Raw genomic sequence first — 25,954 nt, forward strand, 5'->3', positions numbered from 1 at the left:
CTTCTAAGTTGATGTAATAGCCAGTAAGGAGTAGTACAATTCAAGTTTTAGGTATCGATTATTGACTTTTTAGCTGGCTTTGGTGCCTTGCACATGAGCTATGTCCTTATGATTCTGCATGAAAGGAGGACTAGCAGCCGAGTTGCATTGGAGAATGTGGAAAGTGTTCATATGTAGTAAAAACCTGAGAAATCCGTCCGTTTTCGTCATTTGTTATCGAATCGACTTAAAGCCAGTTCGTCACATTGGCCCCTCTTCTCCCTGAAACGGTTGTACTTATCGTCTGCAAAGCTATGTCGCGTGCTGCGGTATGCGGAGACACTAAAAGCACCATAGTAGAACACAGATGAAGCTTCAAAGTTGATGTAATAGCCAGTAAGAAGCAGTACAATTCAAGATTTAGGTATCGATTACTGACTTTTTTGCTGGCTTTGGTGCATTGGACATGAGCTAGGACCTTACGATTCTGCATGAAAGGAGGACTAGCAGCCGAGTTGCACGGGAGAATGTAAAAAGTGTTCATATGTAGTATAAACCTGAGAAATCCGTTTGTTTTCGTCACATGTTATCGAATCGACTTAAAGCCAGATCCTCACATTGGCTCCTCTTCTCTCTGAAACGGTTGTACTTATCGTCTGCAAAGCTATGTCGCGTGCTGCGGTATGCGGAGACACTAAAAGCACCGTAGTAGAACACAGATGAAGGTTCTAAGTTGATGTGATAGCCAGTGAGAAATACTACAATTCAAGTTTTAGGTATCGATTATTGACTTTTTTAGCTGGCTTAGGTGCCTTGGACATGAGCTAGGACCTTAAGATTCTGCATGAAAGGAGGACTAGCAGCCGCGTTGCACGGGAGTATGTGAAAAGTGTTCATATGTAGTAAAAACCTGATAAATCCTTCCATTTTCGTCATTTGTTATCGAATCGACTTAAAGCCAGTTCGTCACATTGGCCCCTCTTCTCCCTGAAACGGTTGTACTTATCGTCTGCAAAGCTATGTCGCGTGCTGCGGTATGCGGAGACACTAAAAGCACCATAGTAGAACACAGATGAAGCTTCAAAGTTGATGTAATAGCCAGTAAGAAGCAGTACATTTCAAGATTTAGGTATCGTTTATTGTCTTTTTTGCTGGCTATGGTGCCTTGGACATGAGCTAGGACCTTAAGATCCTGCATGAAAGGAGGACTAGCAGCCGCGTTGCACGGGACTATGTGACAAGTGTTCATATGTAGTATAAACCTGAGAAATCCGTCCGTTTTCGTCACTTGTTATCGAATCGACTTAAAGCCAGATCGTCACATTGGCCCCTCTTCTCTCTGAAACGGTTGTACTTATCGTTTGCAAAGCTATGTCGCGTGCTGCGGTATGCGGAGACACTAAAAGCACCATAGTAGAACACAGATGAAGGTTCTAAGTTGATGCGATAGCCAGTGAGAAGTAGTACAATTCAAGTTTTAGGTATCGATTATTGACTTTTTTGCTGGCTATGGTGCCTTGGACATGAGCTAGGACCTTAAGATTCTGCATGAAAGGAGGACTAGCAGCCGAGTTGCACGGGAGAATGTAAAAAGTGTTCATATGTAGTAAAAACCTGAGAAATCCGTCCGTTTTCTTCATTTGTTATCGAATCGACTTAAAGCCAGATCGTCACATGGGCCCCTCTTCTCTCTGAAACGGTTGTACTTATCGTCTGCAAAGCTATGTCGCGTGCTGCAGTATGCGGAGACACTAAAAGCACCATAGTAGAACACAGATGAAGCTTCTAAGTTAATGTGATAGCCAGTGAGAAGTAGTACAATTCAAGTTTTAGGTATCGATTATTGACTTTTTAGCTGGCTTTGGTGCCTTGGACATGAGCTAGGACCTAAAGATTCTGCATGAAATTAGGACTAGCAGCCGCGTTGCACGGGAGGATGTAAAAAGTGTTCATATGTAGTAAAAACCTGAGAAATCCGTCCGTTTTCGTCATTTGTTATCGAATCGACTTAAAGCCAGATCGTCACATGGGCCCCTCTTCTCTCTGAAACGGTTGTACTTATCGTCTGCAAAGCTATGTCGCGTGCTGCGGTATGCGGAGACACTAAAAGCACCATAGTAGAACACAGATTAAGCTTCTAAGTTGATGTAATAGCCAGTAAGAAGTAGTACAATTCAACTTTTAGGTATCGATTATTGACCTTTTAGCTGGCTTTTGTGCCTTGGACATGAGCTAGGACCTTATGATTCCGCACGGAAGGAGGACTAGCAGCCGAGTTGCTTGGAAGAATGTGAAAAGTGTTCATATGTAGTAAAAACCTGAAAAATGCGTCCGTTTTCTTCACTTGTTATCGAATCGACTTAAAGCCAGATTGTCACATTGGCCGCTCTTCTCTCTGAAACGGTTGTACTTATCGTCTGCAAAGCTATGTCGCGTGCTGCGGTATGCGGAGACACTAAAAGCACCATAGTAGAATACAGATGAAGCTTCAAAGTTGATGTAATAGCCAGTAAGAAGTAGTACAATTCAAGATTTAGGTATCGATTATTGACTTTTTTGCTGGCTTTGGTGCATTGGACATGAGCTAGGACCTTACGATTCTGCATGAAAGGAGGACTAGCAGCCGAGTTGCACGGGAGAATGTAAAAAGTGTTCATATGTAGTATAAACCTGAGAAATCCGTTTGTTTTCGTCACATGTTATCGAATCGACTTAAAGCCAGATCCTCACATTGGCTCCTCTTCTCTCTGAAACGGTTGTACTTATCGTCTGCAAAGCTATGTCGCGTGCTGCGGTATGCGGAGACACTAAAAGCACCGTAGTAGAACACAGATGAAGGTTCTAAGTTGATGTGATAGCCAGTGAGAAATACTACAATTCAAGTTTTAGGTATCGATTATTGACTTTTTTAGCTGGCTTAGGTGCCTTGGACATGAGCTAGGACCTTAAGATTCTGCATGAAAGGAGGACTAGCAGCCGCGTTGCACGGGAGTATGTGAAAAGTGTTCATATGTAGTAAAAACCTGATAAATCCTTCCATTTTCGTCATTTGTTATCGAATCGACTTAAAGCCAGTTCGTCACATTGGCCCCTCTTCTCCCTGAAACGGTTGTACTTATCGTCTGCAAAGCTATGTCGCGTGCTGCGGTATGCGGAGACACTAAAAGCACCATAGTAGAACACAGATGAAGCTTCAAAGTTGATGTAATAGCCAGTAAGAAGCAGTACATTTCAAGATTTAGGTATCGTTTATTGTCTTTTTTGCTGGCTATGGTGCCTTGGACATGAGCTAGGACCTTAAGATCCTGCATGAAAGGAGGACTAGCAGCCGCGTTGCACGGGACTATGTGACAAGTGTTCATATGTAGTATAAACCTGAGAAATCCGTCCGTTTTCGTCACTTGTTATCGAATCGACTTAAAGCCAGATCGTCACATTGGCCCCTCTTCTCTCTGAAACGGTTGTACTTATCGTTTGCAAAGCTATGTCGCGTGCTGCGGTATGCGGAGACACTAAAAGCACCATAGTAGAACACAGATGAAGGTTCTAAGTTGATGCGATAGCCAGTGAGAAGTAGTACAATTCAAGTTTTAGGTATCGATTATTGACTTTTTTGCTGGCTATGGTGCCTTGGACATGAGCTAGGACCTTAAGATTCTGCATGAAAGGAGGACTAGCAGCCGAGTTGCACGGGAGAATGTAAAAAGTGTTCATATGTAGTAAAAACCTGAGAAATCCGTCCGTTTTCTTCATTTGTTATCGAATCGACTTAAAGCCAGATCGTCACATGGGCCCCTCTTCTCTCTGAAACGGTTGTACTTATCGTCTGCAAAGCTATGTCGCGTGCTGCAGTATGCGGAGACACTAAAAGCACCATAGTAGAACACAGATGAAGCTTCTAAGTTAATGTGATAGCCAGTGAGAAGTAGTACAATTCAAGTTTTAGGTATCGATTATTGACTTTTTAGCTGGCTTTGGTGCCTTGGACATGAGCTAGGACCTAAAGATTCTGCATGAAATTAGGACTAGCAGCCGCGTTGCACGGGAGGATGTAAAAAGTGTTCATATGTAGTATAAACCTGAGAAATCCGTCCGTTTTCGTCACTTGTTATCGAATCGACTTAAAGCCAGATCGTCACATTGGCCCCTCTTCTCTCTGAAACGGTTGTACTTATCGTTTGCAAAGCTATGTCGCGTGCTGCGGTATGCGGAGACACTAAAAGCACCATAGTAGAACACAGATGAAGGTTCTAAGTTGATGCGATAGCCAGTGAGAAGTAGTACAATTCAAGTTTTAGGTATCGATTATTGACTTTTTTGCTGGCTATGGTGCCTTGGACATGAGCTAGGACCTTAAGATTCTGCATGAAAGGAGGACTAGCAGCCGAGTTGCACGGGAGAATGTAAAAAGTGTTCATATGTAGTAAAAACCTGAGAAATCCGTCCGTTTTCTTCATTTGTTATCGAATCGACTTAAAGCCAGATCGTCACATGGGCCCCTCTTCTCTCTGAAACGGTTGTACTTATCGTCTGCAAAGCTATGTCGCGTGCTGCAGTATGCGGAGACACTAAAAGCACCATAGTAGAACACAGATGAAGCTTCTAAGTTAATGTGATAGCCAGTGAGAAGTAGTACAATTCAAGTTTTAGGTATCGATTATTGACTTTTTAGCTGGCTTTGGTGCCTTGGACATGAGCTAGGACCTAAAGATTCTGCATGAAATTAGGACTAGCAGCCGCGTTGCACGGGAGGATGTAAAAAGTGTTCATATGTAGTAAAAACCTGAGAAATCCGTCCGTTTTCGTCATTTGTTATCGAATCGACTTAAAGCCAGATCGTCACATGGGCCCCTCTTCTCTCTGAAACGGTTGTACTTATCGTCTGCAAAGCTATGTCGCGTGCTGCGGTATGCGGAGACACTAAAAGCACCATAGTAGAACACAGATTAAGCTTCTAAGTTGATGTAATAGCCAGTAAGAAGTAGTACAATTCAACTTTTAGGTATCGATTATTGACCTTTTAGCTGGCTTTTGTGCCTTGGACATGAGCTAGGACCTTATGATTCCGCACGGAAGGAGGACTAGCAGCCGAGTTGCTTGGAAGAATGTGAAAAGTGTTCATATGTAGTAAAAACCTGAAAAATGCGTCCGTTTTCTTCACTTGTTATCGAATCGACTTAAAGCCAGATTGTCACATTGGCCGCTCTTCTCTCTGAAACGGTTGTACTTATCGTCTGCAAAGCTATGTCGCGTGCTGCGGTATGCGGAGACACTAAAAGCACCATAGTAGAATACAGATGAAGCTTCAAAGTTGATGTAATAGCCAGTAAGAAGTAGTACAATTCAAGATTTAGGTATCGATTATTGACTTTTTTGCTGGCTTTGGTGCATTGGACATGAGCTAGGACCTTACGATTCTGCATGAAAGGAGGACTAGCAGCCGAGTTGCACGGGAGAATGTAAAAAGTGTTCATATGTAGTATAAACCTGAGAAATCCGTTTGTTTTCGTCACATGTTATCGAATCGACTTAAAGCCAGATCCTCACATTGGCTCCTCTTCTCTCTGAAACGGTTGTACTTATCGTCTGCAAAGCTATGTCGCGTGCTGCGGTATGCGGAGACACTAAAAGCACCGTAGTAGAACACAGATGAAGGTTCTAAGTTGATGTGATAGCCAGTGAGAAATACTACAATTCAAGTTTTAGGTATCGATTATTGACTTTTTTAGCTGGCTTAGGTGCCTTGGACATGAGCTAGGACCTTAAGATTCTGCATGAAAGGAGGACTAGCAGCCGCGTTGCACGGGAGTATGTGAAAAGTGTTCATATGTAGTAAAAACCTGATAAATCCTTCCATTTTCGTCATTTGTTATCGAATCGACTTAAAGCCAGTTCGTCACATTGGCCCCTCTTCTCCCTGAAACGGTTGTACTTATCGTCTGCAAAGCTATGTCGCGTGCTGCGGTATGCGGAGACACTAAAAGCACCATAGTAGAACACAGATGAAGCTTCAAAGTTGATGTAATAGCCAGTAAGAAGCAGTACATTTCAAGATTTAGGTATCGTTTATTGTCTTTTTTGCTGGCTATGGTGCCTTGGACATGAGCTAGGACCTTAAGATCCTGCATGAAAGGAGGACTAGCAGCCGCGTTGCACGGGACTATGTGACAAGTGTTCATATGTAGTATAAACCTGAGAAATCCGTCCGTTTTCGTCACTTGTTATCGAATCGACTTAAAGCCAGATCGTCACATTGGCCCCTCTTCTCTCTGAAACGGTTGTACTTATCGTTTGCAAAGCTATGTCGCGTGCTGCGGTATGCGGAGACACTAAAAGCACCATAGTAGAACACAGATGAAGGTTCTAAGTTGATGCGATAGCCAGTGAGAAGTAGTACAATTCAAGTTTTAGGTATCGATTATTGACTTTTTTGCTGGCTATGGTGCCTTGGACATGAGCTAGGACCTTAAGATTCTGCATGAAAGGAGGACTAGCAGCCGAGTTGCACGGGAGAATGTAAAAAGTGTTCATATGTAGTAAAAACCTGAGAAATCCGTCCGTTTTCTTCATTTGTTATCGAATCGACTTAAAGCCAGATCGTCACATGGGCCCCTCTTCTCTCTGAAACGGTTGTACTTATCGTCTGCAAAGCTATGTCGCGTGCTGCAGTATGCGGAGACACTAAAAGCACCATAGTAGAACACAGATGAAGCTTCTAAGTTAATGTGATAGCCAGTGAGAAGTAGTACAATTCAAGTTTTAGGTATCGATTATTGACTTTTTAGCTGGCTTTGGTGCCTTGGACATGAGCTAGGACCTAAAGATTCTGCATGAAATTAGGACTAGCAGCCGCGTTGCACGGGAGGATGTAAAAAGTGTTCATATGTAGTAAAAACCTGAGAAATCCGTCCGTTTTCGTCATTTGTTATCGAATCGACTTAAAGCCAGATCGTCACATGGGCCCCTCTTCTCTCTGAAACGGTTGTACTTATCGTCTGCAAAGCTATGTCGCGTGCTGCGGTATGCGGAGACACTAAAAGCACCATAGTAGAACACAGATTAAGCTTCTAAGTTGATGTAATAGCCAGTAAGAAGTAGTACAATTCAACTTTTAGGTATCGATTATTGACCTTTTAGCTGGCTTTTGTGCCTTGGACATGAGCTAGGACCTTATGATTCCGCACGGAAGGAGGACTAGCAGCCGAGTTGCTTGGAAGAATGTGAAAAGTGTTCATATGTAGTAAAAACCTGAAAAATGCGTCCGTTTTCTTCACTTGTTATCGAATCGACTTAAAGCCAGATTGTCACATTGGCCGCTCTTCTCTCTGAAACGGTTGTACTTATCGTCTGCAAAGCTATGTCGCGTGCTGCGGTATGCGGAGACACTAAAAGCACCATAGTAGAATACAGATGAAGCTTCAAAGTTGATGTAATAGCCAGTAAGAAGTAGTACAATTCAAGATTTAGGTATCGATTATTGACTTTTTTGCTGGCTTTGGTGCATTGGACATGAGCTAGGACCTTACGATTCTGCATGAAAGGAGGACTAGCAGCCGAGTTGCACGGGAGAATGTAAAAAGTGTTCATATGTAGTATAAACCTGAGAAATCCGTTTGTTTTCGTCACATGTTATCGAATCGACTTAAAGCCAGATCCTCACATTGGCTCCTCTTCTCTCTGAAACGGTTGTACTTATCGTCTGCAAAGCTATGTCGCGTGCTGCGGTATGCGGAGACACTAAAAGCACCGTAGTAGAACACAGATGAAGGTTCTAAGTTGATGTGATAGCCAGTGAGAAATACTACAATTCAAGTTTTAGGTATCGATTATTGACTTTTTTAGCTGGCTTAGGTGCCTTGGACATGAGCTAGGACCTTAAGATTCTGCATGAAAGGAGGACTAGCAGCCGCGTTGCACGGGAGTATGTGAAAAGTGTTCATATGTAGTAAAAACCTGATAAATCCTTCCATTTTCGTCATTTGTTATCGAATCGACTTAAAGCCAGTTCGTCACATTGGCCCCTCTTCTCCCTGAAACGGTTGTACTTATCGTCTGCAAAGCTATGTCGCGTGCTGCGGTATGCGGAGACACTAAAAGCACCATAGTAGAACACAGATGAAGCTTCAAAGTTGATGTAATAGCCAGTAAGAAGCAGTACATTTCAAGATTTAGGTATCGTTTATTGTCTTTTTTGCTGGCTATGGTGCCTTGGACATGAGCTAGGACCTTAAGATCCTGCATGAAAGGAGGACTAGCAGCCGCGTTGCACGGGACTATGTGACAAGTGTTCATATGTAGTATAAACCTGAGAAATCCGTCCGTTTTCGTCACTTGTTATCGAATCGACTTAAAGCCAGATCGTCACATTGGCCCCTCTTCTCTCTGAAACGGTTGTACTTATCGTTTGCAAAGCTATGTCGCGTGCTGCGGTATGCGGAGACACTAAAAGCACCATAGAAGAACACAGATGAAGGTTCTAAGTTGATGTGATAGCCAGTGAGAAGTAGTACAATTCAAGTTTTAGGTATCGATTATTGACTTTTTTGCTGGCTATGGTGCCTTGGACATGAGCTAGGACCTTAAGATTCTGCATGAAAGGAGGACTAGCAGCCGAGTTGCACGGGAGAATGTAAAAAGTGTTCATATGTAGTAAAAACCTGAGAAATCCGTCCGTTTTCGTCATTTGTTATCGAATCGACTTAAAGCCAGATCGTCACATGGGCCCCTCTTCTCTCTGAAACGGTTGTACTTATCGTCTGCAAAGCTATGTCGCGTGCTGCAGTATGCGGAGACACTAAAAGCACCATAGTAGAACACAGATGAAGCTTCTAAGTTAATGTGATAGCCAGTGAGAAGTAGTACAATTCAAGTTTTAGGTATCGATTATTGACTTTTTAGCTGGCTTTGGTGCCTTGGACATGAGCTAGGACCTAAAGATTCTGCATGAAATTAGGACTAGCAGCCGCGTTGCACGGGAGGATGTAAAAAGTGTTCATATGTAGTAAAAACCTGAGAAATCCATCCGTTTTCGTCATTTGTTATCCAATCGACTTAAAGCCAGATCGTCACATGGGCCCCTCTTCTCTCTGAAACGGTTGTACTTATCGTCTGCAAAGCTATGTCGCGTGCTGCGGTATGCGGAGACACTAAAAGCACCATAGTAGAACACAGATTAAGCTTCTAAGTTGATGTAATAGCCAGTAAGAAGTAGTACAATTCAACTTTTAGGTATCGATTATTGACCTTTTAGCTGGCTTTTGTGCCTTGGACATGAGCTAGGACCTTATGATTCCGCACGGAAGGAGGACTAGCAGCCGAGTTGCTTGGAAGAATGTGAAAAGTGTTCATATGTAGTAAAAACCTGAAAATGCGTCCGTTTTCTTCATTTGTTATCGAATCGACTTAAAGCCAGATTGTCACATTGGCCGCTCTTCTCTCTGAAACGGTTGTACTTATCGTCTGCAAAGCTATGTCGCGTGCTGCGGTATGCGGAGACACTAAAAGCACCATAGTAGAATACAGATGAAGCTTCAAAGTTGATGTAATAGCCAGTAAGAAGTAGTACAATTCAAGATTTAGGTATCGATTATTGACTTTTTTGCTGGCTTTGGTGCATTGGACATGAGCTAGGACCTTACGATTCTGCATGAAAGGAAGACTAGCAGCCGAGTTGCACGGGAGAATGTAAAAAGTGTTCATATGTAGTATAAACCTGAGAAATCCGTTTGTTTTCGTCACATGTTATCGAATCGACTTAAAGCCAGATCGTCACATTGGCTCCTCTTCTCTCTGAAACGGTTGTACTTATCGTCTGCAAAGCTATGTCGCGTGCTGCGGTATGCGGAGACACTAAAAGCACCGTAGTAGAACACAGATGAAGGTTCTAAGTTGATGTGATAGCCAGTGAGAAATACTACAATTCAAGTTTTAGGTATCGATTATTGACTTTTTTGCTGGCTTTGGTGCCTTGGACATGAGCTAGGACCTTAAAATTCTGCAATAAAGGAGGACTAGAAACCGAGTTGCACGGGAGAATGTGAAAAGCGTTCATATGTAGTAAAAACCTGAGACATCCGTCCGTTTTCGTCATTTGTTATCGAATCGACTTAAAGCCAGATCGTCACATTGGCCGCTCTTCTGTCTGAAACGGTTGTACTTATCGTCTGCAAAGCTATGTCGCGTGCTGCGGTATTCTGAAACACTAAAAGCACCATAGTAGAACACAGATGATGCTTCTAAGTTGATGTAATAGCCAGGAAGAAGTAGTATAATTTAAGTATTAGGTATGGTTTAAGACTTTATAGCTGGCTTTGGTGCCCTCGACATGAGCTAGGACCTTAACATTCTGCATGAAAGGAGGACTAGCAGCTTATTTGCACGGGAGAATGTGAAAAGTGTTCACATGTAGTAAAAACCTGAGAAACACGTCAGTTTTCGTCATTTGTTATCGAATCGACTTAAAGCCAGATCGTCACATTGGCCGCTCTTCTCTCTGAAACGGTTGTACTAATCGATTTCGTAGCTATGTCGCGTGCTGCGGTATGCGGAGACACTAAAAGCAGCATAATAGAACACAGGTGAAGCTTCTAAGTTGATATAATAGCCAGTAAGAAGTAGTACAATTCAAGTTTTAGGTATCGATTATTGACTTTTTAGCTGGCTTTGGTGCCTTGGACATGAGCTAGGACCTAAAGATTCTGCATGAAATTAGGACTAGCAGCCGCGTTGCACGGGAGGATGTAAAAAGTGTTCATAAGTAGTAAAAACCTGAGAAATCCGTCCGTTTTCGTCATTTGTTATCGAATCGACTTAAAGCCAGATCGTCACATGGGCCCCTCTTCTCTCTGAAACGGTTGTACTTATCGTCTGCAAAGCTATGTCGCGTGCTGCGGTATGCGGAGACACTAAAAGCACCATAGTAGAACACAGATTAAGCTTCTAAGTTGATGTAATAGCCAGTAAGAAGTAGTACAATTCAAGTTTTAGGTATCGATTATTGACCTTTTAGCTGGCTTTTGTGCCTTGGACATGAGCTAGGACCTTATGATTCCGCACGGAAGGAGGACTAGCAGCCGAGTTGCTTGGAAGAATGTGAAAAGTGTTCATATGTAGTAAAAACCTGAAAAATGCGTCCGTTTTCTTCATTTGTTATCGAATCGACTTAAAGCCAGATTGTCACATTGGCCGCTCTTCTCTCTGAAACGGTTGTACTTATCGTCTGCAAAGCTATGTCGCGTGCTGCGGTATGCGGAGACACTAAAAGCACCATAGTAGAATACAGATGAAGCTTCAAAGTTGATGTAATAGCCAGTAAGAAGTAGTACAATTCAAGATTTAGGTATCGATTATTGACTTTTTTGCTGGCTTTGGTGCATTGGACATGAGCTAGGACCTTACGATTCTGCATGAAAGGAGGACTAGCAGCCGAGTTGCACGGGAGAATGTAAAAAGTGTTCATATGTAGTATAAACCTGAGAAATCCGTTTGTTTTCGTCACATGTTATCGAATCGACTTAAAGCCAGATCGTCACATGGGCCCCTCTTCTCTCTGAAACGGTTGTACTTATCGTCTGCAAAGCTATGTCGCGTGCTGCGGTATGCGGAGACACTAAAAGCACCATAGTAGAACACAGATTAAGCTTCTAAGTTGATGTAATAGCCAGTAAGAAGTAGTACAATTCAACTTTTAGGTATCGATTATTGACCTTTTAGCTGGCTTTTGTGCCTTGGACATGAGCTAGGACCTTATGATTCCGCACGGAAGGAGGACTAGCAGCCGAGTTGCTTGGAAGAATGTGAAAAGTGTTCATATGTAGTAAAAACCTGAAAAATGCGTCCGTTTTCTTCATTTGTTATCGAATCGACTTAAAGCCAGATTGTCACATTGGCCGCTCTTCTCTCTGAAACGGTTGTACTTATCGTCTGCAAAGCTATGTCGCGTGCTGCGGTATGCGGAGACACTAAAAGCACCGTAGTAGAACACAGATGAAGGTTCTAAGTTGATGTGATAGCCAGTGAGAAATACTACAATTCAAGTTTTAGGTATCGATTACTGACTTTTTTGCTGGCTTTGGTGCCTTGGACATGAGCTAGGACCTTACGATTCTGCATGAAAGGAGGACTAGCAGCCGAGTTGCACGGGAGAATGTAAAAAGTGTTCATATGTAGTATAAACCTGAGAAATCCGTTTGTTTTCGTCACATGTTATCGAATCGACTTAAAGCCAGATCGTCACATTGGCTCCTCTTCTCTCTGAAACGGTTGTACTTATCGTCTGCAAAGCTATGTCGCGTGCTGCGGTATGCGGAGACACTAAAAGCACCGTAGTAGAACACAGATGAAGGTTCTAAGTTGATGTGATAGCCAGTGAGAAATACTACAATTCAAGTTTTAGGTATCGATTATTGACTTTTTTGCTGGCTTTGGTGCCTTGGACATGAGCTAGGACCTTAAAATTCTGCAATAAAGGAGGACTAGAAACCGAGTTGCACGGGAGAATGTGAAAAGCGTTCATATGTAGTAAAAACCTGAGACATCCGTCCGTTTTCGTCATTTGTTATCGAATCGACTTAAAGCCAGATCGTCACATTGGCCGCTCTTCTGTCTGAAACGGTTGTACTTATCGTCTGCAAAGCTATGTCGCGTGCTGCGGTATTCTGAAACACTAAAAGCACCATAGTAGAACACAGATGATGCTTCTAAGTTGATGTAATAGCCAGGAAGAAGTAGTATAATTCAAGTATTAGGTATGGTTTAAGACTTTATAGCTGGCTTTGGTGCCCTCGACATGAGCTAGGACCTTAACATTCTGCATGAAAGGAGGACTAGCAGCTTATTTGCACGGGAGAATGTGAAAAGTGTTCACATGTAGTAAAAACCTGAGAAACACGTCAGTTTTCGTCATTTGTTATCGAATCGACTTAAAGCCAGATCGTCACATTGGCCGCTCTTCTCTCTGAAACGGTTGTACTAATCGATTTCGTAGCTATGTCGCGTGCTGCGGTATGCGGAGACACTAAAAGCAGCATAATAGAACACAGGTGAAGCTTCTAAGTTGATATAATAGCCAGTAAGAAGTAGTACAATTCAAGTTTTAGGTATCGATTATTGACTTTTTAGCTGGCTTTGGTGCCTTGGACATGAGCTTGGACCTTACGATTCTGCATGAAAGGAGGACTAGCAGCCGAGTTGCACGGGAGAATGTAAAAAGTGTTCATACGTAGTATAAACCTGAGAAATCCGTCCGTTTTCGTCACTTGTTATCGAATCGACTTAAAGCCAGATCGTCACATTGGCCCCTCTTCTCTCTGAAACGGTTGTACTTATCGTTTGCAAAGCTATGTCGCGTGCTGCGGTATGCGGAGACACTAAAAGCACCATAGTAGAACACAGATGAAGGTTCTAAGTTGATGTGATAGCCAGTGAGAAGTAGTACAATTCAAGTTTTAGGTATCGATTATTGACTTTTTTGCTGGCTATGGTGCCTTGGACATGAGCTAGGACCTTAAGATTCTGCATGAAAGGAGGACTAGCAGCCGAGTTGCACGGGAGAATGTAAAAAGTGTTCATATGTAGTAAAAACCTGAGAAATCCGTCCGTTTTCGTCATTTGTTATCGAATCGACTTAAAGCCAGATCGTCACATGGGCCCCTCTTCTCTCTGAAACGGTTGTACTTATCGTCTGCAAAGCTATGTCGCGTGCTGCAGTATGCGGAGACACTAAAAGCACCATAGTAGAACACAGATGAAGCTTCTAAGTTAATGTGATAGCCAGTGAGAAGTAGTACAATTCAAGTTTTAGGTATCGATTATTGACTTTTTAGCTGGCTTTGGTGCCTTGGACATGAGCTAGGACCTAAAGATTCTGCATGAAATTAGGACTAGCAGCCGCGTTGCACGGGAGGATGTAAAAAGTGTTCATATGTAGTAAAAACCTGAGAAATCCATCCGTTTTCGTCATTTGTTATCGAATCGACTTAAAGCCAGATCGTCACATGGGCCCCTCTTCTCTCTGAAACGGTTGTACTTATCGTCTGCAAAGCTATGTCGCGTGCTGCGGTATGCGGAGACACTAAAAGCACCATAGTAGAACACAGATTAAGCTTCTAAGTTGATGTAATAGCCAGTAAGAAGTAGTACAATTCAACTTTTAGGTATCGATTATTGACCTTTTAGCTGGCTTTTGTGCCTTGGACATGAGCTAGGACCTTATGATTCCGCACGGAAGGAGGACTAGCAGCCGAGTTGCTTGGAAGAATGTGAAAAGTGTTCATATGTAGTAAAAACCTGAAAATGCGTCCGTTTTCTTCATTTGTTATCGAATCGACTTAAAGCCAGATTGTCACATTGGCCGCTCTTCTCTCTGAAACGGTTGTACTTATCGTCTGCAAAGCTATGTCGCGTGCTGCGGTATGCGGAGACACTAAAAGCACCATAGTAGAATACAGATGAAGCTTCAAAGTTGATGTAATAGCCAGTAAGAAGTAGTACAATTCAAGATTTAGGTATCGATTATTGACTTTTTTGCTGGCTTTGGTGCATTGGACATGAGCTAGGACCTTACGATTCTGCATGAAAGGAGGACTAGCAGCCGAGTTGCACGGGAGAATGTAAAAAGTGTTCATATGTAGTATAAACCTGAGAAATCCGTTTGTTTTCGTCACATGTTATCGAATCGACTTAAAGCCAGATCGTCACATTGGCTCCTCTTCTCTCTGAAACGGTTGTACTTATCGTCTGCAAAGCTATGTCGCGTGCTGCGGTATGCGGAGACACTAAAAGCACCGTAGTAGAACACAGATGAAGGTTCTAAGTTGATGTGATAGCCAGTGAGAAATACTTCAATTCAAGTTTTAGGTATCGATTATTGACTTTTTTGCTGGCTTTGGTGCCTTGGACATGAGCTAGGACCTTAAAATTCTGCAATAAAGGAGCACTAGAAACCGAGTTGCACGGGAGAATGTGAAAAGCGTTCATATGTAGTAAAAACCTGAGACATCCGTCCGTTTTCGTCATTTGTTATCGAATCGACTTAAAGCCAGATCGTCACATTGGCCGCTCTTCTGTCTGAAACGGTTGTACTTATCGTCTGCAAAGCTAAGTCGCGTGCTGCGGTATTCTGAAACACTAAAAGCACCATAGTAGAACACAGATGATGCTTCTAAGTTGATGTAATAGCCAGGAAGAAGTAGTATAATTTAAGTATTAGGTATGGTTTAAGACTTTATAGCTGGCTTTGGTGCCCTCGACATGAGCTAGGACCTTAACATTCTGCATGAAAGGAGGACTAGCAGCTTATTTGCACGGGAGAATGTGAAAAGTGTTCACATGTAGTAAAAACCTGAGAAACACGTCAGTTTTCGTCATTTGTTATCGAATCGACTTAAAGCCAGATCGTCACATTGGCCGCTCTTCTCTCTGAAACGGTTGTACTAATCGATTTCGTAGCTATGTCGCGTGCTGCGGTATGCGGAGACACTAAAAGCAGCATAATAGAACACAGGTGAAGCTTCTAAGTTGATATAATAGCCAGTAAGAAGTAGTACAATTCAAGTTTTAGGTATCGATTATTGACTTTTTAGCTGGCTTTGGTGCCTTGGACATGAGCTAGGACCTAAAGATTCTGCATGAAATTAGGACTAGCAGCCGCGTTGCACGGGAGGATGTAAAAAGTGTTCATAAGTAGTAAAAACCTGAGAAATCCGTCCGTTTTCGTCATTTGTTATCGAATCGACTTAAAGCCAGATCGTCACATGGGCCCCTCTTCTCTCTGAAACGGTTGTACTTATCGTCTGCAAAGCTATGTCGCGTGCTGCGGTATGCGGAGACACTAAAAGCACCATAGTAGAACACAGATTAAGCTTCTAAGTTGATGTAATAGCCAGTAAGAAGTAGTACAATTCAAGTTTTAGGTATCGATTATTGACCTTTTAGCTGGCTTTTGTGCCTTGGACATGAGCTAGGACCTTATGATTCCGCACGGAAGGAGGACTAGCAGCCGAGTTGCTTGGAAGAATGTGAAAAGTGTTCATATGTAGTAAAAACCTGAAAAATGCGTCCGTTTTCTTCATTTGTTATCGAATCGACTTAAAGCCAGATTGTCACATTGGCCGCTCTTCTCTCTGAAACGGTTGTACTTATCGTCTGCAAAGCTATGTCGCGTGCTGCGGTATGCGGAGACACTAAAAGCACCATAGTAGAATACAGATGAAGCTTCAAAGTTGATGTAATAGCCAGTAAGAAGTAGTACAATTCAAGATTTAGGTATCGATTATTGACTTTTTTGCTGGCTTTGGTGCATTGGACATGAGCTAGGACCTTACGATTCTGCATGAAAGGAGGACTAGCAGCCGAGTTGCACGGGAGAATGTAAAAAGTGTTCATATGTAGTATAAACCTGAGAAATCCGTTTGTTTTCGTCACATGTTATCGAATCGACTTAAAGCCAGATCGTCACATGGGCCCCTCTTCTCTCTGAAACGGTTGTACTTATCGTCTGCAAAGCTATGTCGCGTGCTGCGGTATGCGGAGACACTAAAAGCACCATAGTAGAACACAGATTAAGCTTCTAAGTTGATGTAATAGCCAGTAAGAAGTAGTACAATTCAACTTTTAGGTATCGATTATTGACCTTTTAGCTGGCTTTTGTGCCTTGGACATGAGCTAGGACCTTATGATTCCGCACGGAAGGAGGACTAGCAGCCGAGTTGCTTGGAAGAATGTGAAAAGTGTTCATATGTAGTAAAAACCTGAAAAATGCGTCCGTTTTCTTCATTTGTTATCGAATCGACTTAAAGCCAGATTGTCACATTGGCCGCTCTTCTCTCTGAAACGGTTGTACTTATCGTCTGCAAAGCTATGTCGCGTGCTGCGGTATGCGGAGACACTAAAAGCACCGTAGTAGAACACAGATGAAGGTTCTAAGTTGATGTGATAGCCAGTGAGAAATACTACAATTCAAGTTTTAGGTATCGATTATTGACTTTTTTGCTGGCTTTGGTGCCTTGGACATGAGCTAGGACCTTACGATTCTGCATGAAAGGAGGACTAGCAGCCGAGTTGCACGGGAGAATGTAAAAAGTGTTCATATGTAGTATAAACCTGAGAAATCCGTTTGTTTTCGTCACATGTTATCGAATCGACTTAAAGCCAGATCGTCACATTGGCTCCTCTTCTCTCTGAAACGGTTGTACTTATCGTCTGCAAAGCTATGTCGCGTGCTGCGGTATGCGGAGACACTAAAAGCACCGTAGTAGAACACAGATGAAGGTTCTAAGTTGATGTGATAGCCAGTGAGAAATACTACAATTCAAGTTTTAGGTATCGATTATTGACTTTTTTGCTGGCTTTGGTGCCTTGGACATGAGCTAGGACCTTAAAATTCTGCAATAAAGGAGGACTAGAAACCGAGTTGCACGGGAGAATGTGAAAAGCGTTCATATGTAGTAAAAACCTGAGACATCCGTCCGTTTTCGTCATTTGTTATCGAATCGACTTAAAGCCAGATCGTCACATTGGCCGCTCTTCTGTCTGAAACGGTTGTACTTATCGTCTGCAAAGCTATGTCGCGTGCTGCGGTATTCTGAAACACTAAAAGCACCATAGTAGAACACAGATGATGCTTCTAAGTTGATGTAATAGCCAGGAAGAAGTAGTATAATTCAAGTATTAGGTATGGTTTAAGACTTTATAGCTGGCTTTGGTGCCCTCGACATGAGCTAGGACCTTAACATTCTGCATGAAAGGAGGACTAGCAGCTTATTTGCACGGGAGAATGTGAAAAGTGTTCACATGTAGTAAAAACCTGAGAAACACGTCAGTTTTCGTCATTTGTTATCGAATCGACTTAAAGCCAGATCGTCACATTGGCCGCTCTTCTCTCTGAAACGGTTGTACTAATCGATTTCGTAGCTATGTCGCGTGCTGCGGTATGCGGAGACACTAAAAGCAGCATAATAGAACACAGGTGAAGCTTCTAAGTTGATATAATAGCCAGTAAGAAGTAGTACAATTCAAGTTTTAGGTATCGATTATTGACTTTTTAGCTGGCTTTGGTGCCTTGGACATGAGCTTGGACCTTACGATTCTGCATGAAAGGAGGACTAGCAGCCGAGTTGCACGGGAGAATGTAAAAAGTGTTCATATGTAGTATAAACCTGAGAAATCCGTCCGTTTTCGTCACTTGTTATCGAATCGACTTAAAGCCAGATCGTCACATTGGCCCCTCTTCTCTCTGAAACGGTTGTACTTATCGTTTGCAAAGCTATGTCGCGTGCTGCGGTATGCGGAGACACTAAAAGCACCATAGTAGAACACAGATGAAGGTTCTAAGTTGATGTGATAGCCAGTGAGAAGTAGTACAATTCAAGTTTTAGGTATCGATTATTGACTTTTTTGCTGGCTATGGTGCCTTGGACATGAGCTAGGACCTTAAGATTCTGCATGAAAGGAGGACTAGCAGCCGAGTTGCACGGGAGAATGTAAAAAGTGTTCATATGTAGTAAAAACCTGAGAAATCCGTCCGTTTTCGTCATTTGTTATCGAATCGACTTAAAGCCAGATCGTCACATGGGCCCCTCTTCTCTCTGAAACGGTTGTACTTATCGTCTGCAAAGCTATGTCGCGTGCTGCAGTATGCGGAGACACTAAAAGCACCATAGTAGAACACAGATGAAGCTTCTAAGTTAATGTGATAGCCAGTGAGAAGTAGTACAATTCAAGTTTTAGGTATCGATTATTGACTTTTTAGCTGGCTTTGGTGCCTTGGACATGAGCTAGGACCTAAAGATTCTGCATGAAATTAGGACTAGCAGCCGCGTTGCACGGGAGGATGTAAAAAGTGTTCATATGTAGTAAAAACCTGAGAAATCCATCCGTTTTCGTCATTTGTTATCGAATCGACTTAAAGCCAGATCGTCACATGGGCCCCTCTTCTCTCTGAAACGGTTGTACTTATCGTCTGCAAAGCTATGTCGCGTGCTGCGGTATGCGGAGACACTAAAAGCACCATAGTAGAACACAGATTAAGCTTCTAAGTTGATGTAATAGCCAGTAAGAAGTAGTACAATTCAACTTTTAGGTATCGATTATTGACCTTTTAGCTGGCTTTTGTGCCTTGGACATGAGCTAGGACCTTATGATTCCGCACGGAAGGAGGACTAGCAGCCGAGTTGCTTGGAAGAATGTGAAAAGTGTTCATATGTAGTAAAAACCTGAAAATGCGTCCGTTTTCTTCATTTGTTATCGAATCGACTTAAAGCCAGATTGTCACATTGGCCGCTCTTCTCTCTGAAACGGTTGTACTTATCGTCTGCAAAGCTATGTCGCGTGCTGCGGTATGCGGAGACACTAAAAGCACCATAGTAGAATACAGATGAAGCTTCAAAGTTGATGTAATAGCCAGTAAGAAGTAGTACAATTCAAGATTTAGGTATCGATTATTGACTTTTTTGCTGGCTTTGGTGCATTGGACATGAGCTAGGACCTTACGATTCTGCATGAAAGGAGGACTAGCAGCCGAGTTGCACGGGAGAATGTAAAAAGTGTTCATATGTAGTATAAACCTGAGAAATCCGTTTGTTTTCGTCACATGTTATCGAATCGACTTAAAGCCAGATCGTCACATTGGCTCCTCTTCTCTCTGAAACGGTTGTACTTATCGTCTGCAAAGCTATGTCGCGTGCTGCGGTATGCGGAGACACTAAAAGCACCGTAGTAGAACACAGATGAAGGTTCTAAGTTGATGTGATAGCCAGTGAGAAATACTACAATTCAAGTTTTAGGTATCGATTATTGACTTTTTTGCTGGCTTTGGTGCCTTGGACATGAGCTAGGACCTTAAAATTCTGCAATAAAGGAGGACTAGAAACCGAGTTGCACGGGAGAATGTGAAAAGCGTTCATATGTAGTAAAAACCTGAGACATCCGTCCGTTTTCGTCATTTGTTATCGAATCGACTTAAAGCCAGATCGTCACATTGGCCGCTCTTCTGTCTGAAACGGTTGTACTTATCGTCTGCAAAGCTATGTCGCGTGCTGCGGTATTCTGAAACACTAAAAGCACCATAGTAGAACACAGATGATGCTTCTAAGTTGATGTAATAGCCAGGAAGAAGTAGTATAATTTAAGTATTAGGTATGGTTTAAGACTTTATAGCTGGCTTTGGTGCCCTCGACATGAGCTAGGACCTTAACATTCTGCATGAAAGGAGGACTAGCAGCTTATTTGCACGGGAGAATGTGAAAAGTGTTCACATGTAGTAAAAACCTGAGAAACACGTCAGTTTTCGTCATTTGTTATCGAATCGACTTAAAGCCAGATCGTCACATTGGCCGCTCTTCTCTCTGAAACGGTTGTACTAATCGATTTCGTAGGTATGTCGCGTGCTGCGGTATGCGGAGACACTAAAAGCAGCATAATAGAACACAGGTGAAGCTTCTAAGTTGATATAATAGCCAGTAAGAAGTAGTACAATTCAAGTTTTAGGTATCGATTATTGACTTTTTAGCTGGCTTTGGTGCCTTGGACATGAGCTAGGACCTAAAGATTCTGCATGAAATTAGGACTAGCAGCCGCGTTGCACGGGAGGATGTAAAAAGTGTTCATAAGTAGTAAAAACCTGAGAAATCCGTCCGTTTTCGTCATTTGTTATCGAATCGACTTAAAGCCAGATCGTCACATGGGCCCCTCTTCTCTCTGAAACGGTTGTACTTATCGTCTGCAAAGCTATGTCGCGTGCTGCGGTATGCGGAGACACTAAAAGCACCATAGTAGAACACAGATTAAGCTTCTAAGTTGATGTAATAGCCAGTAAGAAGTAGTACAATTCAACTTTTAGGTATCGATTATTGACCTTTTAGCTGGCTTTTGTGCCTTGGACATGAGCTAGGACCTTATGATTCCGCACGGAAGGAGGACTAGCAGCCGAGTTGCTTGGAAGAATGTGAAAAGTGTTCATATGTAGTAAAAACCTGAAAAATGCGTCCGTTTTCTTCATTTGTTATCGAATCGACTTAAAGCCAGATTGTCACATTGGCCGCTCTTCTCTCTGAAACGGTTGTACTTATCGTCTGCAAAGCTATGTCGCGTGCTGCGGTATGCGGAGACACTAAAAGCACCATAGTAGAATACAGATGAAGCTTCAAAGTTGATGTAATAGCCAGTAAGAAGTAGTACAATTCAAGATTTAGGTATCGATTATTGACTTTTTTGCTGGCTTTGGTGCATTGGACATGAGCTAGGACCTTACGATTCTGCATGAAAGGAGGACTAGCAGTCGAGTTGCACGGGAGAATGTAAAAAGTGTTCATATGTAGTATAAACCTGAGAAATCCGTTTGTTTTCGTCACATGTTATCGAATCGACTTAAAGCCAGATCGTCACATGGGCCCCTCTTCTCTCTGAAACGGTTGTACTTATCGTCTGCAAAGCTATGTCGCGTGCTGCGGTATGCGGACACACTAAAAGCACCATAGTAGAACACAGATTAAGCTTCTAAGTTAAAGTAATAGCCAGTAAGAAGTAGTACAATTCAACTTTTAGGTATCGATTATTGACCTTTTAGCTGGCTTTTGTGCCTTGGACATGAGCTAGGACCTTATGATTCCGCACGGAAGGAGGACTAGCAGCCGAGTTGCTTGGAAGAATGTGAAAAGTGTTCATATGTAGTAAAAACCTGAAAAATGCGTCCGTTTTCTTCATCTGTTATCGAATCGACTTAAAGCCAGATTGTCACATTGGCCGCTCTTCTCTCTGAAACGGTTGTACTTATCGTCTGCAAAGCTATGTCGCGTGCTGCGGTATGCGGAGACACTAAAAGCACCGTAGTAGAACACAGATGAAGGTTCTAAGTTGATGTGATAGCCAGTGAGAAATACTACAATTCAAGTTTTAGGTATCGATTATTGACTTTTTTGCTGGCTTTGGTGCCTTGGACATGAGCTAGGACCTTACGATTCTGCATGAAAGGAGGACTAGCAGCCGAGTTGCACGGGAGAATGTAAAAAGTGTTCATATGTAGTATAAACCTGAGAAATCCGTTTGTTTTCGTCACATGTTATCGAATCGACTTAAAGCCAGATCGTCACATTGGCTCCTCTTCTCTCTGAAACGGTTGTACTTATCGTCTGCAAAGCTATGTCGCGTGCTGCGGTATGCGGAGACACTAAAAGCACCGTAGTAGAACACAGATGAAGGTTCTAAGTTGATGTGATAGCCAGTGAGAAATACTACAATTCAAGTTTTAGGTATCGATTATTGACTTTTTTGCTGGCTTTGGTGCCTTGGACATGAGCTAGGACCTTAAAATTCTGCAATAAAGGAGGACTAGAAACCGAGTTGCACGGGAGAATGTGAAAAGCGTTCATATGTAGTAAAAACCTGAGACATCCGTCCGTTTTCGTCATTTGTTATCGAATCGACTTAAAGCCAGATCGTCACATTGGCCGCTCTTCTGTCTGAAACGGTTGTACTTATCGTCTGCAAAGCTATGTCGCGTGCTGCGGTATTCTGAAACACTAAAAGCACCATAGTAGAACACAGATGATGCTTCTAAGTTGATGTAATAGCCAGGAAGAAGTAGTATAATTCAAGTATTAGGTATGGTTTAAGACTTTATAGCTGGCTTTGGTGCCCTCGACATGAGCTAGGACCTTAACATTCTGCATGAAAGGAGGACTAGCAGCTTATTTGCACGGGAGAATGTGAAAAGTGTTCACATGTAGTAAAAACCTGAGAAACACGTCAGTTTTCGTCATTTGTTATCGAATCGACTTAAAGCCAGATCGTCACATTGGCCGCTCTTCTCTCTGAAACGGTTGTACTAATCGATTTCGTAGCTATGTCGCGTGCTGCGGTATGCGGAGACACTAAAAGCAGCATAATAGAACACAGGTGAAGCTTCTAAGTTGATATAATAGCCAGTAAGAAGTAGTACAATTCAAGTTTTAGGTATCGATTATTGACTTTTTAGCTGGCTTTGGTGCCTTGGAAATGAGCTCGGACCTTAACATTCTGCATGAAAGGAAGACTAGCAGCCTAGTTGCACGGGAGAAGATGAAAAGTGTTCATATGTAGTAAAAACCTAGAAATCCGTCCGTTTTCGTCATTTGTTATCGAATCAACTTAAAGCCAGATCGTCACATTGGCTGCCCTTCTCTCTGAAAAAGTTGTACTTATCGTCTGGAAAGCTATTTCGCGTGCTGCGGTATGCGGAGACACTAAAAGCACCATAGTAGAACACAGATGAAGGTTCTAAGTTGATGTAATAGCCAGTAAGAAGTAGTACAATTAAAGTTTTAGGTATCGGTTATTGACTTTTTACCCTTCTTTGGTGCCTTGGACATGAGCTAGGAACCTAACATTTTTCATGAAAGGAGGACTAGCAGCCGAGTTGCACGGGAGAATGTGAAAAGTGTTCATATGTAGTAAAAACCTGAAAATCCGTCCGTTTTCGTCATTTGTTATCGAATCGACTTAAAGCCAGATCGTCACATTGGCCGCTCTACTCACTGATACGGTTGTACTTATCGTCTGCAAAGCTATGTCGCGTGCTGCGGTATGCGGAGACATTAAAATCACCATAGTAGAACACAGATGAAGCTTCTAAGTTGATATAATAGCCAGTAAGTAGTAGTACAATTCAAGTTTTAGGTATCGATTATTGACTTTTTAGCTGGCTTTGGTGCCTTGGACATGAGCTAGGACTTTTAGATTCTGCATGAAAGGAGGATTAGCAGCGGAGTTGCACGGGAGTATGTGAAAAGTGTTCATATGAAGTAAAAACCTGAGACATCCGTCCGTTTTCGTCATTTGTTACCGAATCGACTTAAAGCCAGATCGTCACATTGGCCGCTCTTCTCTCTGAAACGGTTGTACTTATCGTCTGCAAAGCTATGTCGCGTGCTGCGGTATGCGGAGACAGTAAAAGCACCATAGTAGAACACAGATGAAGCTTCTAAGTTAATGTAATAGCCAGTAAGAAATAGTAGAATTCAAGTTTTAGGTATCGATTATTGACTTTTTACTGGCTTTGGTGCCTTGGACATGAGCTAGGACCTTAAGATTCTGCATGAAAGGAGGATTAGCAGCGGAGTTGCACGGGAGAAGATGAAAAGTGTTCATATGTAGTAAAAACCTAGAAATCCGTCCGTTTTCGTCATTTGTTATCGAATCAACTTAAAGCCAGATCGTCACATTGGCCGCTCTTCTCTCTGAAACGGTTGTACTTATCGTCTGCAAAGCTATGTCGGGTGCTGCGGTATGCGGAGACACTAAAATCACCATAGTAGAACACAGATGAAGCTTCTATGTTGATGTAATAGCCAGTAAGTAGTAGTACAAATCAAGTTTTAGGTATCGATTATTGACTTTTTAGCTGGCTTTGGTGCCTTGGACATGAGCTAGGACGTTTAGATTCTGCATGAAAGGAGGATTAGCAGCGGAGTTGCACGGGAGTATGTGAAAAGTGTTCATATGAAGTAAAAACCTGAGACATCCGTCCGTTTTCGTCATTTGATATCGAATCGATTTAAAGCAAGATCGTCACATTGGCCGCTCTTCTCCCTGAAACGGTTGTACTTATCGTCTGCAAAGCTATATCGCGTGCTGCGGTATGCGGAGACAGTAAAAGCACCATAGTAGAACACGGATGAAGCTTCTAAGTTAATGTAATAGCCAGTAAGATATAGTAGAATTCAAGTTTTAGGTATCGATTATTGACTTTTTAGCTAGCTTTGGTGCCTTGGACATGAGCTAGGACCTTAAGATTCTGCATGAAAGGAGGACTAGCAGCAGAGTTGCACGGGAGAATGTGAAAGTGTTCATATGTAGTAAAAACCTGAGAAATCCGTCCGTTTTCGTCATTTGTTATCGAATCGACTTAAAGCCAGATCGTCACATTGGCCGCTCTTCTCTCTGAAACGATTGTACGTATCGTCTGCAAAGCTATGTCGTATGCTGCGGTAGGCGGAGACACTAAAACCACCACAATTGAACACAGATGATGCTTCCAATTTGATGTAATAGCCAGTAAGTAGTAGTACAAATCAAGTTTTAGGTATCGATTATTGACTTTTTAGCTGGCTTTGGTGCCTTAGACATGAGCTAGGACCTTAAGATTCTGCATGAAAGGAGGACTAGCAGCCGATTTGCATGGGAGAATGTGAAAAGTGTTCATATGTAGTAAAAACCTGAGAAATCCGTCCGTTTTCTTCATTTGTTATCGAATCGACTTAAAGCCAGATCGTCACATTGGCCGCTGTTCTCTCTGAAACGGTTGTACTTATCGATTGCAAAGCTATGTCGCGTGCTGCGGTATGCGGAGACACTAAAAGCACCATAGTAGAACACAGATGAAGCTTCTAAGTTGATGTAATAGCCAGTAAGAAGTAGTACAATTCAAGTTTTAGGTATTGATTATTGACTTTTTATCTGGCTTTGGTGCTTTGGACATGAGCTAGGACCTTATGATTCTGCATGAAAGGAGGACTAGCAGCCGATTTGCACGGGAGAATTTGAAAAGTTTTCATCTGTAGTAAAAACCTGAGAAATCCGTCGTCTTCGTCATTTGTTATCGAATCTACTTAAAGCCAGATCGTCACAGTGGCCGCTCTTCTCTCTGAAACGGTTGTACTTATCGTCTGCAAAGCTATGTCGCGTGCTGCGGTATGTGGAGACACTAAAAGCACCATAGTAGAACACAGATGAAGCTTCTAAGTTGATGTAATAGGCAGTAAGAAGTAGTACAATTCAAATTTTAGGTATCGATTAATGACGTTTTAGCCGGCTTTGGTGCCTTGGACGTGAGCTAGGACCTTATGATTCTGCATGAAAGGAGGACTAGCAGCGGAGTTGCACGGGAGAATATGAAAAGTGTTCATATGTAGTAAAAACCTAGAAATCCGTCCGTTTTCGTCATTTGTTATCGAATCGACTTAAAGCCAGATCGTCACATTGGCCGCTATTCTCTCTGAAACGC

The sequence above is a fragment of the Schistocerca gregaria genome, chromosome 6, assembly GCF_023897955.1.
Source record: "Schistocerca gregaria isolate iqSchGreg1 chromosome 6, iqSchGreg1.2, whole genome shotgun sequence".
Taxonomy (NCBI): Eukaryota; Metazoa; Arthropoda; class Insecta; order Orthoptera; family Acrididae; genus Schistocerca; species Schistocerca gregaria.